The sequence below is a fragment of the Anolis carolinensis genome, unplaced genomic scaffold (assembly GCF_035594765.1).
Source record: "Anolis carolinensis isolate JA03-04 unplaced genomic scaffold, rAnoCar3.1.pri scaffold_7, whole genome shotgun sequence".
Classification (NCBI taxonomy): domain Eukaryota; kingdom Metazoa; phylum Chordata; class Lepidosauria; order Squamata; family Dactyloidae; genus Anolis; species Anolis carolinensis.
This window is the reverse complement of record NW_026943818.1, coordinates 8370827-8378670: the sequence shown is the minus strand read 5'-3', so window position 1 is coordinate 8378670 and position 7844 is coordinate 8370827.

Sequence of the window (7844 nt, the reverse complement as noted above, 5' to 3'; positions counted from 1 at the left end):
CTAAGTGAGAATTGTAACCATTAAGCTTTGCCTGAATAAACGTGTTATTGTTCTCTTTAACATCTTTATTAACAACTTAGATGAAGGGTTAGAAGGCACGATCATCAAGTTTGCAGACGACACCAAACTGGGAGGGATAGCCAACACTCCAGAAGACAGGAGCAGAATTCAAAACGATCTTGACAGACTAGAGAGATGGGCCGAAACTAACAAAATGAAGTTCAAGAGGGACAAATGCAAGATACTTCACTTCGGCAGAAAAAATGGAAATCAAAGATACAGAATGGGGGACAATGCCTGGCTTGACAGCAGTATGTGCGAAAAAGACCTTGGCGTCCTCGTGGAGAGGAAGGTGAACATGAGCCAACAATGTGATGTGGCTGCTAAAAAAGCCAACGGGATTCTGTCCTGCATCAAGAGGGGAATAGCGTCTAGATCCAGGGAAGTCCTGCTCCCCCTTATTCTATTCTGCCTTGGTCAGGCCACTTTACCTGGAATCACACTGTGTCCAATTCTGGGAGATGTTGACAAGCTGGAAAGCGTCCAGAGGAGGGCGACTAAAATGATGAAGGGTCTGGAGAACAAGCCCTATGAGGAGCGGCTTAAAGAGCTGGGCATGTTTAGCCTGCAGAAGAGAAGGCTGAGAGGAGACATGAGAGCCATGTACAAATATGTGAAGGGAAGTCATAGGGAGGAGGGAGCAAGATTGTTTTCTGCTGCCCTGCAGACTAGGACACGGAACAATGGCTTCAAACTACAGGAAAGGAGATTCCACCTGAACATCAGGAAGAACTTCCTCACTGTGAGAAGGGCTGTTCAACAGTGGAACTCTCTGCCTCGGACTGTGGTGGAGGCTCCTTCCTTGGAGGCTTTTAAGCAGAGGCTGGATGGCCATCTGTCGGGGGTGCTTTGAATGCGATTTCCTGCTTCTTGGCAGAATGGGGTTGGACTGGATGGCCCATGAGGTCTCTTCCAACTCTACTATTCTATGATTCTATGATTCTAACTTTGTTGCAGAGAGGCTATGAACCCAACGCCTTCCTTTCCCTCCTCTTTCAAGAAATGCAACCCAGCTCTTGCAAAATACTCATGGTATTATTTATAGCAGGAAGAAGGGGTATTTATTTGTTTCCTGATGGGGTTTCCCGCCCGCCGCACATTCCTTTGCATTCATTCCTGGCACACCATGCGCTGTCACGGGTTTTCGTGCCCTAGAAACACAACAAAAGCCCGCCCGGCCTTCGGAGCCGCTCGGCATTCCTAATGCAGGCTTTGGCTTTTGCATCCCGGTTAAGTCAACACTCTTCTGCGTTGTCAGGCCAGCGCGAGAAAAGTAAACAGGCCAATGTGTCAAGAGGTTTTGTGCAATAACAAAACACTTTATAGAGTGCGGATGGGACTTTAATAATTCCAGATACCCATAGACCAACCTTCCTAATGCCGCAACCCCTAAATACAGTTCCTCATGTTGTGGTGATCCCCCCAACCATAAAATTATTTTATGGTTTTTCAGTCTAACAGCTGAGTTACCGGTGTGCCATTACACCAGTGGTTCTCAACCTTCCTAATGCCGCGACCCCTTAAGACAGTTCCTCATGTTGTGGTGATCCCCCAAACATAACATTATTTTATGGTTTTTCGGTCTAACAGCTGAGTTACCGGTGTGCCATTACACCAGTGGTTCTCAACCTTCCTAATGCCGCGACCCCTTAAGACAGATCCTCATGTTGTGGTGACCCCCCAAACATAACATTTTTTATGGTTTTTCAGTCTAACAGCTGAGTTACCGGTGTGCCATTACACCAGTGGTTCTCAACCTTCCTAATGCCGCGACCCCTTATGTTGTGGTGACCCGCCAAACATAACATGATTTTCGTTGCTACTTCATAACTGTAATTTTGCTACTGCTACGAATCGTAATGTAAATATGTGTTTTCATTCACTGGACCACATTTGGCACAAATACCCGATAACGTCAAATTTGAATACTGGCAGGAATTGATTTTGTCATTTCGGAGTTGTAGTTGCTGGGATTTATAGTTCACCTACAATCAAAAACAGGACCTAACAGAAGCTGAAGAGATCAAGAAAAGGTGGCGGGAATATACAGAAGATCTGTATAGGAAGGATAATAATATAGAGGATAGCTTTGACGGTGAGGTGAGACAATTAGAACCAGACATCCTGAGGAGTGAGGTTGAATGGGCCTTAAGAAGCATTGCTAACAACAAGGCAGCATGAGACAATGGGATCCCAGCTGAAGAGATCAAGAAAAGGTGGCGAGAATATACAGAAGATCTGTATAGGAAGGATAATAATATCGAGGATAGCTTTGACGGTGTGGTGAGTGAATTAGAACCAGACATCCTGAGGAGTGAGGTTGAATGGGCCTTAAAAAGCATTGCTAACAACAAGGCAGCAGGAGACGACGGGATCCCAGCTGAAGAAATAAAGAAAAGGTGGCGAGAATATACAGAAGATCTGTATCGGAAGGATAATAATATCGAGGATAGCTTTGACGGTGTGGTGAGTGAATTAGAACCAGACATCCTGAGGAGTGAGGTTGAATGGGCCTTAAGAAGCATTGCTAATAACAAGGCAGCAGGAGACAATGGGATCCCAGCTGAAGAGATCAAGAAAAGGTGGCGAGAATATACAGAAGATCTGTATCGGAAGGATAATAATATCGAGGATAGCTTTGACGGTGTGGTGAGTGAATTAGAACCAGACATCCTGAGGAGTGAGGTTGAATGGGCCTTAAGAAGCATTGCTAATAACAAGGCTGCAGGAGACAATGGGATCCCAGCTGAAGAGATCAAGAAAAGGTGGCGAGAATATACAGAAGATCTGTATTGGAAGGATAATAATATAGAGGATAGCTTTGACGGTGTGGTGAGTGAATTAGAACCAGACATCCTGAGGAGTGAGGTTGAATGGGCCTTAAAAAGCATTGCTAACAACAAGGCAGCAGGAGACGACGGGATCCCAGCTGAAGAAATAAAGAAAAGGTGGCGAGAATATACAGAAGATCTGTATCGGAAGGATAATAATATCGAGGATAGCTTTGACGGTGTGGTGAGTGAATTAGAACCAGACATCCTGAGGAGTGAGGTTGAATGGGCCTTAAGAAGCATTGCTAATAACAAGGCAGCAGGAGACAATGGGATCCCAGCTGAAGAGATCAAGAAAAGGTGGCGAGAATATACAGAAGATCTGTATCGGAAGGATAATAATATCAAGGATAGCTTTGACGGTGTGGTGAGTGAATTAGAACCAGACATCCTGAGGAGTGAGGTTGAATGGGCCTTAAGAAGCATTGCTAATAACAAGGCAGCAGGAGACGACGGGATCCCAGCTGAAGAGATCAAGAAAAGGTGGCGAGAATATACAGAAGATCTGTATCGGAAGGATAATAATATCGAGGATAGTTTTGACGGTGTGGTGAGTGAATTAGAACCAGACATCCTGAGGAGTGAGGTTGAATGGGCCTTAAGAAGCATTGCTAATAACAAGGCAGCAGGAGACAATGGGATCCCAGCTGAAGAGATCAAGAAAAGGTGGCGAGAATATACAGAAGATCTGTATCGGAAGGATAATAATATCAAGGATAGCTTTGACGGTGTGGTGAGTGAATTAGAACCAGACATCCTGAGGAGTGAGGTTGAATGGGCCTTAAGAAGCATTGCTAATAACAAGGCAGCAGGAGACGACGGGATCCCAGCTGAAGAGATCAAGAAAAGGTGGCGAGAATATACAGAAGATCTGTATCGGAAGGATAATAATATCGAGGATAGTTTTGACGGTGTGGTGAGTGAATTAGAACCAGACATCCTGAGGAGTGAGGTTGAATGGGCCTTAAAAAGCATTGCTAACAACAAGGCAGCAGGAGACGACGGGATCCCAGCTGAAGAAATAAAGAAAAGGTGGCGAGAATATACAGAAGATCTGTATCGGAAGGATAATAATATCAAGGATAGCTTTGACGGTGTGGTGAGTGAATTAGAACCAAACATCCTGAGGAGTGAGGTTGAATGGGCCTTAAAAAGCATTGCTAACAACAAGGCAGCAGGAGACGACGGGATCCCAGCTGAGCTGTTTAAAATCTTGGAAGGTGATGCTATCAAGGTGATGCATGCCATATGCCAGCAAATATGGAAAACACAAGATTGGCCGTCAAATTGGAAAAAATCAATTTATATCCCCATACCAAAAAAGGGAAACGCTAAAGAATGCTCAAACGTCCGTCCAGTGGCCCTTCTTTCCCCTGCCAGGAAGGAAATGCTCAAGATCCTGCAAGAAAGACTCCAGCCAGACATGGAGCGAGAGCTGACAGATGTCCAAGCTGGGTTCAGAAAAGGCAGAGGCACCAGAGACCAAATTGCCAACATCCGGATGCTGGATCATGGAGGAAGCCAGGGAGTTTCGGAAAAACACCTGCTTTATTGACTATTCCAAAGCCTTCGACTGTGTGGATCATAATAAACTGTGGCATGTTCTTGGTCAGGGGTCCTCAAACTTTTTAAGCCGAGGGCTGGTCTACAATCCTTCTGACTGTTGAGGGGCCGGATTATTATATGAAAAAAAAATACAAACAAATTCCGATGCACACTGCATATGTCTTATTTGTAGTGCAAAAACAACAACAACAACAATGAAAGAACAATACAATATTTAAAAATAAAAACTATTTTAACCAACATACATTTATCAGGATTTCAATGGGAAGTGTGGTCCTGCTTCTGGCCAATGAGATAGTCAAGTTAATTAGGATTGTTGTTGTTGTTGTTGTTGTTGTTGTTGTTGTGTGCCTTCAAGTCATTTCAGACTTTGGGTGAGCCTAAGTCTAAAATTTATTTATTATGTATTTACTGCCTTTATTTACTACATTTGTATCACACCCTTCTCGCCCCAAAGGGTACTTACAAATTATATGTACATACAATATATTATATTATTAGCATCGCACAATATTAGCATTATATATTACTATATTGAACTATATCACTATACTGTAATATTATTAGTAATATTATATGTAATTAGAATATATAATTAATATTATTATATGGTATTATTATTAGTGTTATATTGTATTACATTATAATATTATTATCAATATTATATGTATATACAATATATTATATTATAAAACTGAGGGCGGGGGCCAGGTAAATGACCTCGGAGGGCCGCATCCGGCCCCCGGGCCTTAGTTTGGGGACCCCTGTTCTTGGTGGTCTGGGGAGACCAAGTCCCCTTGTCTGTCTGTCTGTCTGAGAAATCTGTATAAAGACCAAGAGGCCACAGTCAGAACAGACCACGGAACAACAGACTGGTTCCAGATTGGGAAATGAGTACGGCAGGGCTGTATACTATCGCCCTCTGTAAAGAAGTGTGTGTTTTTATTTTGATTTATGGATGACATGTTTATTTGATTTTGTTTAAACAGTCAAGTTTGGCTAAGTTTAAAATGGTATTGGAGTTGATAATACAAGGAGGAAGGTAACCATCTTAGAAAAGGAGGGAACGTTTTAAACCCACTTTAGTCTGTAATGGTGGAATTACAGTGAAGACTGATTCTCAAGTGGAGGATCAGGGTGGCTCAAATGAGGGAATTTGAGTCAATTCTAAAATAAGGTAAATAAGATGAGTTTCAATCTACATGGAACAAGGTAGTAGCAACAAAAATCGCAACTCTAGGCTTCTCTCAAAAACATCTACTAAGCATGGGATGGGACCAAGCTAAGGTCCACACCAGACAACGGATCCTGGACACAGAGCGACAATCTGATTTAGCTTGCTCTCCAGTCTTTAACATTAGTGCAGACAACAGATATACTATCGCTCCCATGGCTTATTTAACAAACCTGGAGGTGCCTAATGATCGTAAAGCCTTCACTCTTGCAAGATGTCACGCCCTCCCATCAGCAGTACCGGAGGGGAGGTACCGGAAGACCCCTGCTCCGGAGAGACTATGCCCTTGTGAGTCTGGCCATATCGAAACTACCGAGCACGTGCTCCTCCAGTGTATGTTTTATAGAGATATTAGAATCAATTTCATCACTCCTTGGCTTTTAAAACATCCAGGCCGCACTGAAAGATACTACACCTCTCTGCTGCTCTCGGACTCCTGTTCTGCAATAACCTATTGTCATAGACAGAACGCCACCAAATAGAGTACAACACAGTTTATTGAAGTTACAGAACTGAAAAGTGCCCGTAGAAAACAAAGGACTAGGCAAACACTTGTCTTCAGTGAAAAAGTACACAAAACAGCTCCGTTTGAATTAAAACGGTTCGAAAGAATAAACCGGATTAAACAGGAGTTTAATCCGAACTAACTCAAAAGTGCTTACTTCAGCCTGGCAATTTAAACAAACAAAAGTTAGTAAACAAAGGTCAAAATGAACACAAAAACTGGCAGCAGATTCCTCTCTGCTACCCAAAAGCTACAGATGAGTAACTCAGGCTGTTACTCCTCCGTGCAACTAGCGAAATCCAGGTCCAGGCACATCAATCAGGATCACGGCGGTCAGCGGGGTCCCAGTCCGGTCCGAAGTCGAAAGCCAAGTGCAGGCGTCTAGAGTTCCACGAGTTCACCGATAGCCACAGAAGGGATAGTCCAAGGTCGTAGTCAGTCAGTCAGTCCAGCGTCAATCCGGAGTAGGCAAATAATGTCCGTCAAAAAGACGACAGAGGTCCAAGCTATCAAGATTAAACACAAGTTGCACAGAAAAACCCCACACAGTTCCTCCCGCCGTCTATGCCCAGTGTCCTTGGTAACTTACGTATCCAGCAACGAATCACACCCGTCTTCAGGAAGTTCCCCAACAAGAGCCCAAGCGTTCGTCCAGATTACCTTGCCCAACGCAATTAGCCATTGATCCTAAACCCCATTTTATCCCAGTTCATAACTCCTCATTGCTGTCAGCTGCTATCCTAATTCCAGGTGCCTCCTCATCATCATCCTCATCAGAGCTAAAACACCTTTGACTACGCCCCACAGCATCCCCAGCTGTGGATCCCACCCCATCCCTCCAACCCGTCCATGGGTCTGATCCTGCAACCCGCCAATCGCCTCCCATGCTATCATTGCCGGTGGCCCCCAAATCCTCCCTTCCACGAGTCCATTCCATGTCATCCTCCTCTGAACTAACCATTTCTTCCTCCATTCCCTCGGTAAAACCCTCAAATGAGTCTTCGTCAGTTGGTTCTGCAAATAAGTCCCGGAGCCGTTTCCTTTCTCGCTCCTCAAAAGAGTCTGACTCTCGAGGAGTCTTACGACCCCGTCTCCCAGCACCGGAGCCAGAAGGCTCAACCATAACACCTATAGTGTCGCCAGGTTCTGTGCGGCAGCAATTTCCATCAGACGGACGATGACTGATCCCACAGGGCCTGTAGCCAGAGCAATCTGTTATAACTGAAAGACTGCAAATGCTCCCTCTATCCCCCTCCAAAGCCACTTAGTGGATCGATATTTACTATTAGCTGACCCTGCTAATAGTCTGCTTTTAATTTGTTTTTATTATAGCATGTTTTTAACTTGTTCTTTTATCTGACTTTTATGGGAACTGCGATTCCCCTTTTCGGGCACCTGTGCCCATTTCTATATATTCTGGTCATAGACCGTAATAAATTGCTGACTGACTGACTGACTGACTGATTCTCAAGTGGAGGATCAGGGTGGCTCAAATGAGGGAATTTGAGTCAATTCTAAAATAAGGTGACTTATTTTAGGTGTCTGTGCTTCTTAGTCACAGGAGAAAGACTGGTTTCAGATTAGGAAATCAGGGAGACAGACCTCTGATAGGCCAGACTAAGCAAGTTGGATGACTTGTTTAGGGTTA